Here is a 13,106-nt window from a genome sequence, read left to right as displayed (position 1 = left end):
TTATTATAATTACTTATAAATGATGCACTTGCTTTTTTCAATGCTCATGCTCATAATGCATTATACACCGATTTATAAGTATTAAATAGTCAGTCTTATGGTTTCATGAATGTATTTATGATTTAAATTTAAATTCTTTAAATTTAATCTAATCTTTAAAATTTTCCTACAAAAAAATGCTCATTTGTCTTATTTATTCATTTGTTTATTTGTTTGTTTGGTTGTTTGTTAAGAAGCAAACTTCAGCCATATTTTCCCCATGAATAACATTAATCAAGCCAAATAGTAAAAACACATTTAAAAATATAGTGCATTAACAATAATAAATGTCTAGTTAATACAAAATATCATTTTTAATATATATTTTATAAAAAATAACCCAAACTTTTTAAATTGTAATAATTTGAATCTTTGTATTTGACCAAAACCATATATTATGACAAACTGAACACAAAAACCTTTCCATATTATTTGTAAATGTTTTGGTGTTGTTTTTTTGTTCTCTTGTGCTAGAAGTAGCAGCCATCCAATCAGTTGATGCACGAGGCATGATGACTGAAAAGGCATGTAATCCCACAGTGTAATCCCTCAACCCCCACGGATAACCAGTCACTGGAAATTAGCGATACGTGACCCTTCTCTCTTCATCAACCAGGCACAAAAGCAACGTTGTTTTTCCATTGTGGCTTCAAGGCACGTTCACGGTCAATTTCAGCCCACCTCCAAGGTGCTCCAATGTCATCTCTCTGTCAAATCCAAGTATGAGCTTTGCCCTCTTCACTAACAAGCTTTTATTGGCTTTGTCGTTAGCTAACTGTATTGAATTCACTCTGTCATTTCACCAAACAGCTCGGAGGTCATAGCAAATCGCTCAAAGAAACAGTTCTGGTTTGTGGCCAACCCACCGTTCCTGCCATAAAAGGTTGTTAAGCTTGGATGGATGAATGTTGCAGGCGTGTGGGTGTGTTTCAGTGGAGCGTGACATGGCAAGACTCCATTTCACAGGGACAAAGTCAACCTAGAGGCCAGATGGCCGGCATCCTGTTACTGGCAGCTTGGCGGTGTAATTAATGATGGACGAATGACCTGGACCCAAAAAATAAGTAAGCGTTTCACACTTTGAACCTTTTTAAATTCAACTCAAACACATGGCCAATTCAGTGTTCACCAGGTATTTTCCAATCCAGTACAAGTTCTCTGTAGGAGGTTTTCGGAGCACACAATGCTATATATCTTTATTACAGGCATAGATTATGAGGTAAATCCTGTGTATTATGTTAATATATTATTTCGATGGCTTGCTTAGCTGTTTCATGCAGGTTCACTGGAGAAAGGAAGAGAACGCTGCTAATATTTCAGCAGGAAAGTGGATTATGGCCTTTATTTTTCTTTTTTATCCCCCTTTAATCTTGCATTTATAACAGCAGGAATCTCTTCATTTCCATTTTGTCTGAACACAAGGGGAAATGGCTGATGTGCTAGAGGCAAAGACTATTATTCTACTACTATCATCTCCTTGGTTCTTCCTCAGAAGAGGTTCCTCCTTATAAGCCCAAAGGAATATCCTGCCTCTCTTTCTCAGCAGGAGAGAGAGATTGAGTCATGCAAAAAAAAATCACACTGCTAGGAGGACTCCATGCGATTTCCATTTAGTCGTGTAAATATTCATGCGAACATTCATGTGTATATGGATTGAAGTGCTTATGTGTAGTGACAGCTGATATTAGATGAAAGGGCTAAAATTTAATATCTATCAATAGTGCAATGTTGAAAGTATTAGTGTTGAGCAAGGTCTCAGTGGCGTAATTTCAAATTATTTTACGTCCAAAATGGCATACTTGTTTCATGCCATGTTTCCTCCACATAGCAAAGATAGTAAACAGAAATGCTATAACCTTAACTAAAGTTACAGTTCTGAATGAATCTACAGCCTGACCTAGAAAGAAATCAGCCCCATCCTTGCATTCTGTGTATTTTTCATATGACCGTTGACTGCACTTCTACAAAAATCCAAAATAATCTGACATTTGTTAACAGCAATTTGTTAACCTGAGGTGGACACCAAAAAAGAAAACTTATATTGATGCATTCTTAACTTTGAAAGACAACGGGACTCATCCCTGCTAGTACATATAGGTATGTTTGAGTCCGTTCCCTATTATCCTGTCTCCTAAAACAAATATGTAATTACATGATGTGTATGTGCTTTTCTAGCAAATGTAAGCATGCTGACACATAGAATGAGGCTTCTTCATAATGCAAAGTAAATTGGGAGTGCTTGTTGCATGGTGTCCCCCGAGCAGCAAAGGAGACCTAACCTTTCATTTTTAGACGATCAATTCAGCATCAAGGCATCTGGTAGTCAATGATGTGCTGTCAGGTCCTGTTATGAGAGTAAAAGGTCAGTAGTCATAGCATGTTGGGATTTTAACCACAGACCATAAATAGCTTTTGGTTTCTAAACCTAATTCCAGTAGGTGCAATTAATTCTGATTTGGAAATAACTAGCAATTGACAGTAAGAGTGCAACCTGGCATGAAACTATTAATATGGTGGAATGGTTTTCCTTTTTCACACAATTGTACTATGCTGTCCATTTCTTGCCAGAACCATATATCTACTAGAACCTGTAAAGTCACCAGAGAATTCCATCACAACCAGCTATGAGGAGCCAACTGGAGAGTAATCGCCTCGCAGCTAATCACCCAGGAGCTAGAATTGGCTAGTTCTCCAGTGCAATGCATATCACACTGCTATGCACTCAAATATAACTTTCCTGAAAGCTGAGAGCCCCAAAATTCCAGCCTCCTCTATTTTGCACTCTTGTCAATTAATCTGTCATTTATCACTACAGAAGGCAATTGCCACAGACTTTCGCTTGTTGAAGATTGGTGTATTTTTTTAAACCATTATATTCAGAAAAGTGGGAGAATTTTAAATTGATTGTCCCAAATTCAACCTATATGAGCTGGCTTAAATCATGTTTCTGTTACGTAGATTTTGTTCAGAAATTTTTCAGCGTAAAAGAAGTGTTGATAGGATTTTTTCCATAAAATTTTAAAAGATGGCTTGAACAAATTGTATGTCCATTGGTAAGTAGTAAGCACAACACGGAGGTTAAACATTACAGCTGTGTGTAGGTAGGCCACGTTTACACCTCATTATTTTTTAATAAAATACCACGCACGTTTCCTCAACAGTGCAGTCATACTCAAGCAGATCTATGCAGCAAAACACACCCTTTGTGTAATTAGCATGCTTCTGCTATAGCCTTGATCCATAGGAGTCATTTTGACAGACTATTTACATCTGAACGTATTCATGTTGTTCATGTTGGTCCAACAAAAGCTTTTACATAACTTCACAGCAGAATAATGTAGAATCCAAATACATTTACTAATTCTTAAGTAAATAATAAAACAAAACAGGGTGTGAATGATATGGTACTTGGATACTTTTAGCCGCAGAACCTGCATACTAAAAAGTAGCTAGTTAACTTAGCTAATGTCAGTGATAGCCCATGTCTATCTGTGACAAATTTAAGCTAGATTACTAGCAGTTAACAGCTAATCATAGATCCTATTATTAGAGAATATTCTAGCCAATTTTAGTATTTTCTTGTGTTGTAAAGAAAAAAACCCAGCATATTACACAATTTATTATTAATTTATTAATTTATTATTATGCAAGGATTAAAGTGAGATCCTCAGGAGTATTTATAGACCTACATCTGATGATGGGCAAGACGTTTCGTAGAAATGAAATAAAAACTGTCTAATTCTAGCTCTTTGCTTCACCTGTGGGGATGAAGGAATTCTGTAGGCGTATGTGCTTCAGTGGAGTGTGTCAAAGAAGTCAACCACAGGCCAGATGGCTGGCAACCTATTACTGGTGGCTCTGTGGCATAATTAACAATGAACAAGTGGCCTGGAACCAAAAAAAATGAATAGGCCTTTGTTATAGAAATACTGGAGATTATGGAATACTCAAGGGCATTAAGTGGCTGTATCATTTTGAGTTGGGAATAATGGTGCCCTTTTGTTATCCCAGCCACCTACCATTCAAATATCAATAACTTGACAGGGCTCCCAATGATGCTGCACAACCAATTAAAAATATCAAAAAAAAAAATAATAGCAATGGCAGGTTTTCTGTGCTTTGGAAGAGACATTAGTTGGTGTGGTGTCCTTCTCTATCTCAGACTGCAAACACCACTGGGAGCTGTAAATACGCTTGAAAAAGAACATTAAATGAATTACAAAACTCAAGATAATTGAACAAAAAGTGTACAAGAATATCTTTATTTGAAGAAGCCAATTTGAAGCTCTAAAATATGTATCATCTGACAATACTTCAGGAAGCGCACCAATAATTCAATAAAAATAATAATAATAATCAGTGACAAACGTTTGTCAGAAGTTACTTTAAAATCTGTCATCCCTCTATATCAAAACCAGGAAAAATTACTCGTGGGAAAATCTTGCCCTCCAGTGGGGAAGGGGATGTACAGCTGGTGGCCTGTATGTATCCACTCTACTATGGAGCTAGAATTAGGTGTATTGCATGACGCTGATGAAGATGAAGCTGTAGAAAGCAGTAGAAGTGACATCAGGAAAGTTAATTGTGCTATAAAGTGAGAGGTAGCAGTTCTGAGCTATTCAGCCCGCTGTGTGTAATGATGACTGTCTGTGGGTTGGCTGTTTTTCCATCAACCTCAGGAGTGATGGTGCTCAGAGATAAGGTCTCTGTAAATTAACTACAGTGCAGCTACAGCAGCAAGACACAAAGACTAATCATGCAATGAATAATGATGTTTTTCTCTTGCTAATAAGTTTATCTCCTATCAAAAATTTGAGATCTCTAAGGCACTAAGATTTAGGAGGGTGAGTGTCTGTCAAATCCAATTAATCTCACGTATATTGTCTTGGCATCTGCTCATTATTTACTTAATCCAAAAGATAGCACTGTTCTTTAATGACTTTGACAGCTTTAATTTCAGCTCGTGGTTCTTGAAGATTAATGCAGTCTATAATGACGTTATCTAGCCGAGCTGCCAGCTTGGAGTGAATCAGAGCTCATCCAATACCTCATTTGGGAATATTACATGCTAACTTCAGTCACCAGTATCCTCTGGATAACACCTGAATGTTGGAATTTTTCCCACTGAATTGTCAATTTAGGCTGAAATTAGGTTCTTGGAAAATAATGCAGAATGAAAATCACAAGAGATGTTGGCCATGCTAATCTGTTTAATAAGTAATGAATAAAACAAAATGGGATCTGGTGCTGTATAGGAAAATAATCAACAAGGGGCTGGTTTGATGTGTTTCCATCCCGAAGTTGTTTGTAATCCAATAACAGCAAATCCAGGCCTATTTTTTTATCCATTTGTAGTTATGTTTAATGGTGGGGAACGTCCACAATCACTTATGTTTTAGCAGCTATAAACAGTAGTTCCCTCACCAGCCTCTGTTTTTTTCTCCTTTTGAAATTAATAAGACAAAAAAAACGAAAACTTTCTCATTTCTAAAAACCTATAGCTTTAAGCTGAGACTGGAGACTCCTTCCATAAATCTTAAACAAGCATGTCCTCACAGGAAGCTTCACAATATTGTCACGTATTTCCCCTTCAGGCTACGGCGCATTCTTCCCCTGTCTTGTCATTGGTTGTCCCCCAAGTGTGTTTTGATTACTCTCACCTGTTTTCATTTTGCCCTTTGATTAATCTGTGTATTTAAGCCCTCGTGTTTCTTTGTTCGTTGCAAAGTATACACTCTGTGTTCTTTTGATCCAGTCATTACCAAACCTTGATATTCTGATAGCTATCCTGGTTCTCCATATTGTTTCTGGTTTTCTCGACTTGCTCTTGCCTGCCCTTGTCTATGTTGTTTGTTGATCTCCTGACCATTGCCTGCACCTTGACTCTGTTCCTGGATTACGTCTATGTTTTGATTGCCACGTTTAATAAAGCCTTATATACCTGCACACGCGTCTGTACCCGTCTGCCTGACAGATATCCATAATTACATGCTTTTTAAAATCCATTTATGTGGAGTGTCTGCCATACAAGTCACTATGTATGTTGTTACTATAGCAAAAAATAATGTATTAGTACAAGTGTATTAATATAAACCTGTATAAACTACTTTCTAAATTCTTCTTATGGAAAATTAATCAACACCATCTGACCAATCACAATGTAAAATAAAAAAAACGCTCATTATCAGAGTGCTACTCATTTCAAGTAATATTCTGTGTGTGTGTGTGTGTGTGTGTGTGTATGCTATGACTTCTTTGCCCTTTCACTTTCTACAAAGTGAAAGTTAGACTGCAATATATATGGAGGCACAAGCTGAAGTGAAATCTGTGTGTCAGCAGGGTCTTCCCAGACAAAAGGCGTTAGATGGACTGAGAGAGAGAGAAGGAAAGAGAGAGAAAGAGGGAGAGGTACTTACACACCCTGGTCATGTGAAACAGTCACTGTGAATTTTTAATTTACATATAAGGACATAAATTGGCTGTATCCCTTATTAAATCCCTTATTTCTCATTATATTTCTTATTATAACTGTCTATCCAAGGGCACCCCTATATCCCCAGAGCAAATTCCCCTATGCTTAATGAATTTATGAGTCATATTATAGCAAGCCCATTAAGGAGCATGATTCAGTGAGAATAACCCCAGATCAAATTATGATACACATCCCTCCTGTCAGGGCAGGATCCAGAAACTAAAACTAACGGCCAGATTTGAACTGGACTGTGGTTCTGTATGTGATGGTTTTATAATAAGCTCATTAGCACAGAGAAAATATATGATAAATAGTGAAATCAATAGTGTTTGAGCCATATTTAAGTTTGACAACAGATCACATGGACATGACGGACTTGATGCTGAGAATGATAGTGCTCACTTTTGTGCTCAGAGGTAAGTCTTTGTTTTTTTTTTTTTTTTGCACAGCATAGTACAAATTTGACACACTGAATTTTGTTTGTCTTTAGCTTGTTAACTAAAAAAGAGATGCTGGTGAATTTGTAGCTATTATAATGCAAGGGATAGCAGGAACTAACTTGGATGTTCCAAAATATAACTTTAAATAGATTTTTAAAAATTCTGAAATGTTGTTATGTACTAAATAGAAAATCTTAAAGCTGATAAATTGCAGTAATTTAAATTGGTGATGCTGTTTTACTGTAATTCTACTACTACTACTACTACTAATAATAATAATAATAATAATAATAATAATAATAATAACAATAATAATAATAATTTCTTACCTTGTTTTACCTTGTCCCTAGTCACACTGTGTAAGACTCATCAGAAGTTAAACTACAACAACAACAGCAATAACAGTAACAACATTAATAATTATTGTTGTTGTTGTTGTTGGTGGTGGTGGTGGTGGTGTTACAACAGCAATAATTATTGTTGATGTTGATAATGTTGATGTTTGCTGTTGCTGTTGATGTTATTGTTGTTGATATTGATGTTGAGATTTGATGTTATTGTTGATGTTGCTTCTGTTGTTGTTCTTGATGTTGTTATTGTTGCTGCTGTTGTTGTTAGCGTTGTTATTGTTGCTATTGTTGTTCTTGATGTTATTGTTGCTGCTGTTGTTGTTAGCGTTGTTATTGTTGTTGTTGCTATTGCTGTTGCTGATGTTGTTGATATTGATGTCATGGCTGTTCTTGTCATTTAACTTCTGATGAGCCCTACACAATATGACTGGGGACAATGTAAAAAGTTTTACCATTACCTGTTCAAATTAATCCTAAAAAATAGATGTCAGGTTCTAGTGTTTGTCAGGTTCTAGTGTTTAACTGTCGTCATGCTCATGTTTAACTGTCACAGTGACAGCCCTTCAGCTTCGTTCTCCACTCAGGCAGACAGTCAGTATGCCCTGTGAGTATGACTATGAGGCACATGGGGCCATCGAGCAGCTCTCTCTGCAGTGGAGGAGCCCCAAAAGCCAGCTGCTCTGCCATTTCATCAAGCATAAGGACTACAGGAACTGCACGCAGGGCTACTCAGCACTTTACACACCAGGAAACATCACTCTCATCATCCACAAGGTGAAGGAGGAGGACTTTGGGAAGCATGTGTGCTCTGTGAGCAAGCGTCATGCTTTCTTGGATTATATCATCGAGCTTGTACAGGTGACAGGTATGTAACATGGACATAACAATACATTCATTCATTCATTCATTCATTCATACAGTGGAGTGCATAAGTTTGTCCCCTTCAGACCAAACAAAGAAGAGATTTTGAGCTCCCGAGTGGCATAACAGTAGAGCATTTGTGCTGTCATCTGAAAATTGGCCATACTCTCAGGGTGTCGGAATCTTTCTTCTCTGCCAATCACAGTGACACTAGCCAATCATGGGCATCTGTCAGCTCATGTATGCAGAAGAGGGCAGTTGCATACTCTGAGTATGTTACACTACACTGTGATGCAGCTTTACAGATGGATTTTGCAGATATTTCTTGATCATGGTAATATGTTGGGATGGAAAAAAAATCCAAATATAAGCTCAAAAGTTTCCATCTCCAACCTTTATCATATCCTCTGAACAACTTTTGGATCCTGTCAGTGTCATATTTTCCCCCATTCATCTAGACATATCTAGACATGTATCCCAGTCAGACACTGCCTGATTGAGTCATCTCACAACATCGTTTTAAGCTGACTGATTGTGCCTTAAGTTTGGGGATTGCCATCTTGTTTCAGAATAGAGCCGCACTTCATACTCACCATTGGTGATTTTTTTTTTTTTGTAAATAAATTGAAAAATTCTTCCCATTTTAAACATTATGTGGGCACAAACTTTTGCACAAAAATCTGAATGTACTACCAAAAACGTTGAAAATGAAAAATGTTTTCATTTTATTGCTTATGAAAAAATGAAATCTTTAGTAATTAGGAGTCAAAAAAAAGTCTATTGATATTATATCAATAAGTAAGGAATAAAATATGATGGAGAGTTACATGAAACTTAATCAATAATGAGATGGAGTGATGCTGTTACCACTCTGAATTTGATTATTTTATTATTATTTTTCTCTCATATTATATAGATTAGTGAACTAAGAGATGACAGTTTCCATTACCATTGGAATAACATATACTGTGTCATTATATTAACAAAAGTAGGTAAATGATCTATAGGCATACACGGATTTCCTCAGCAAGGATTAAATGATTAAAAACATTATTCCGTAGTGTACTCAGACATCCCATCTTTATTTTTCCAGAATTTTCTTGCAGGACAAAGCCATATTTCTGTAATCAAAATTCTATTTATCATCTTCTTATGACAATACCTGAGCTATAGTTAATAAATCATATTTATATTCCGTTCAGAGTCTTCCACACCTCTGCCAACAGACAAAGAAGAGCACTCAGGTATGTTTCTATGTTGAGAGACTATCCATTTTTCTAATTCTCATATCATTTGGACATAAAGCAGTGTTTGGTCAGGTATTTTGTGCATGAAATAAGCCATATTGATGGATATATGTAAGAATAGTTTATTTATAAAACGCAAGCTCAAGATCATCTTCTAATGAGCTTTTCAGACATTAAACTGCTTTAGAGCCTTGATGATGACGAGGTAAAATTCCCCAAAATGCCAGTGAGGGGGGGGATGATGCTTCAGCAGATCTTTTCACGACGAACAGTCCACCAGAGTAGTGAGCCAGTCCACCAAAGAGGATAACAGTGAGCATATTGTACACTGTAAACTTTAGGACTGATGTCAAAGTAATGGTCTGGAGGTACATTAAACTACAACCATCTTAAGCTTTGGTCCTGATTTTAAACATATGGTGAAACCAAAATGGAGTCCTTCATGGTCTCATTTCATATCGCTATGATAAATTCATTTCTCTACCATATGTAACGTAAACAATGAGATACATGACGTGCAAAGGGAATTTTGAAAGTGATTTTTATTTTCATTTTATTTTTCCTGAGGCTATGCTCAAGACCATCTTCTCCTTCTTGGATGCAGTCTCTTTGTGTCTCTGTTTGGCTGCTGAGAGGACAAAACACTCTACACCATAAATGAAGCTTAATGAAACTGGTGAACATTTTGAGCCTTGTGCAATATTTCTGATAGAGGTCTTTAAATATTATACTTGGTTTAGGAGCACTTTCTGACCTACTGAAACACTAAATAATTTATTTTGTTGTGAATTTATGTAGTCTAAATCATTTTCATGTCACTGTACTGATGAACACTGAACACTAGATGGTAGCAAATCCATTAACTTGTGTGGTGTGTGTGTGTGTGTGTGTGTGGGTGTGTGTGTGTGTGGGTGTGTGAGCAACAATAATAATAATAATAATAATAATAATAATAATAATAATAATGATGGCTTGAAAGCATAATAAAATTTCATTCTGATGGTTCATTGTGTGTGTTTTTTACCTGTATTTTTCAGAGGGAACTAGATGATAATCCCCACAATGATAGTGTTACAAAATTACAAATACTAAAAGAGCTGAATGCTTACTGATGATATAGTTAGGGTTAGATTTAGGTGTAGGCTCTGCATTAATTAACCGCATTAATTATTATGTCATTATAATCTCTTTGTAGTGACCAAATGTCCTCATAATTATAGGACTATATGGCTTGCAGGGATGTTTGATTGCTCACTATTAAGAAAAATTGTTTTGTTTAGTTGTTTAAAGCAACTTTATATGAAAAATGAAAAAAGAACCTTCCAGTCTGTTTTTCTTACTCTTTGGCTGCTAAACAATTTTGAACAGTTTGATTGCTACACAATGTTTCTGACTGATAGAAATCTTCAAACATAGACTTGGTTTAGGAACACTTTCTAAGCTACTGAAAAAGTATTATTTTAATATTTAATTTAATAAAATTTTATTAGGAATCTTTTTAAGCTATTACTATACTTATAAGTATTGGACAGTATATTGGAAAGAAACATTTTCCTTAAAATATAACTTGATGTTAAGGTTACACTTAGAGTTACAGTCAAGTGTATGTATTGCATTATTTAATTACATTAATACACAAGTGAATGAAATACTAAAGATGTGTGCGTGTGGTATAATGGTATACTATAATAATAATTAGTAGTAGTAGTAGTAGTAGTGGTAGTAGTAGTATTCAAAACAAAATGAAAAAATAATATTTTTTCTACATCATTTAAATACTTGGTAACTAGGATCCTCTTAAAAACTATTCTAGCAGTTGCCCTAAAAAAAAAAAAAAACGACAATACAGTGTATATACACTGCAAATCATGGTATGGGGTGTAAGGTTATGATAGCGTAAATGTTTCATCCTGTTCCACTTCAACCCACATGCAGGCCTTAGGGATTGCTGGCCTATAAACAAAGCAAGTGAAGCCTCTGGAAGAGAATAGCTATGGAAACAAGAGTGTATCCTAGATTTCTGTCCTTTGTTCCTCTAATTATCTCCCATTCTCCACTATTTACCTGGTGTAAATGCTACACACCAGATGAGGACAAGACAGAAGGTGGGAGAAGAAACAAGAAGGTAACAAGATGCAAAGTTGTGGCCATCATTTAAAGCTACTGTGGTAATGACATCGCTGAACGAGGACGCACTCGTAACCTAGATGTTCTCTATGGGATGTAATAAAGTTTTGTTTTTTTAATAAAAGATATTAATATAATGTTGCAGGGAGTATAATTAGGCTGAACTAAAAGTATTAACGTTAAATAAAAGTCTGAATACATAGATCAGAAACTTTATATACATTACAATCACATTATGTATATCTATAATCACTCTTCTTAACCAATGACTGAAATTATACTGTAAAAATATTTCATATATTCATTTAAATTATGTATGGTATGTAATCACCTGTAGACTGTCTGAAGTGTTTGAATTCTTGTTCGTTCACATGGCTTAAAGAGAATTTTGTCAGTAAAGAAATAAATTCTGCACATTTCAGCATTTTAGATTTGTGAAATGCCTTCTTTTACAGTAAGACACTTGTTAAGATGTGTGTGGGAGTCACCTAAGGACACAGTTCTCTTCTACAAAGGATGCACTTGAGTATCCGTCATCACACCCCCGCTGAATGACACGACTGAGGAAAATTTTAGCTTCCTCCACAGCTCTCCTTCTGAAATCTCGGGACCTATCAGCAGGCCAGACTTCCATTCCTCACCCTCATAACTATACTTTTCAAAACAGAAAGCAACCAAATGGGACAGAAAAAAATTCTTTGCCAACCAAGTCAGTTTTTAGGGTCACATGTCTAAAGAGAGACATCTATTCAGCATTTATGGAAAAAGTCTCAAGTGTCAGCATTTTGTAACATACAGTTTGTCTGATAGAGGAAACTATCTTGTCTTATTAACTTCAACAGAAAATAAAAAGAGAAGCTGTTTGTAGCTGTTATAAGTGATTGTAGATGTTGCACAACAATAAAATGTAGCTATAAACGAATAAAAGTATGATGTGGAATGCTTTAATACATAAAAAATTGTTTTAGCGTTAGCAAATTGCTGTGGTATAAGAGGAATAAAACATTGGGACGTGCTGTTTTTGGGAAATAGGGATAGTAACTGATGGTAATTGATCATACCACCCTGTCATTGATTATTTTCCTATAACAGCATACCAAGAATGTGTATGATGAATGAAGTACTTTCACTATACTAGGTAGAAGTATTGATTTCAAATTTGTGGTATTGTGACAACCCTACTGTGACAACAGTCAGGATTTAGTCAGCAAAACATCAACTGAGGGAATATCTTTTGGAAGAATGGTTTTCCATCTCTCCACCACAGTTCCAGAAACTTCTACAATCTATGCCAAGGCACATAGCAGTTGTTTTAGCGGCTCTTTATGTCCAAACACATTGTTAACACGCTTTCTGTTGTTGTTGACTTCAATTTGTCGCGTCTGTATTTACAGAAACAGCCTCTTAGTTAAAAGGTAAGCAATGGGAAAGATGTTATCAGGCTATTATCCTTCGAGATGCTGATTGGTTGCTACCTGAGCTGTCGCGGAAGCCGATTGGCTGATCAGGTGGCATCTCGTCCACGCGCATAATCTGATTGGTCGGCGAGGTTGCCGCGCGGGAGGTGGGA

General features: G+C 36.1%; 1 long non-coding RNA gene across 1 annotated transcript; it reads left to right on the top strand.

Annotated features, from left to right (window-relative positions):
* Positions 1-463: 463 nt before the first annotated feature.
* On the top strand, positions 464-7,075 carry LOC128317604 (uncharacterized). The gene is made up of 3 exons (XR_008301124.1): positions 464-759; positions 850-1,103; positions 6,379-7,075. It is a non-coding gene; the product is annotated as an uncharacterized LOC128317604 (long non-coding RNA).
* Positions 7,076-13,106: the final 6,031 nt, after the last annotated feature.

The sequence above is a fragment of the Pangasianodon hypophthalmus genome, chromosome 27, assembly GCF_027358585.1.
Source record: "Pangasianodon hypophthalmus isolate fPanHyp1 chromosome 27, fPanHyp1.pri, whole genome shotgun sequence".
NCBI lineage: Eukaryota > Metazoa > Chordata > Actinopteri > Siluriformes > Pangasiidae > Pangasianodon > Pangasianodon hypophthalmus.
Note: the sequence above shows the minus strand (reverse complement) of the source record. Positions and strands in the feature narration are given on the sequence as shown.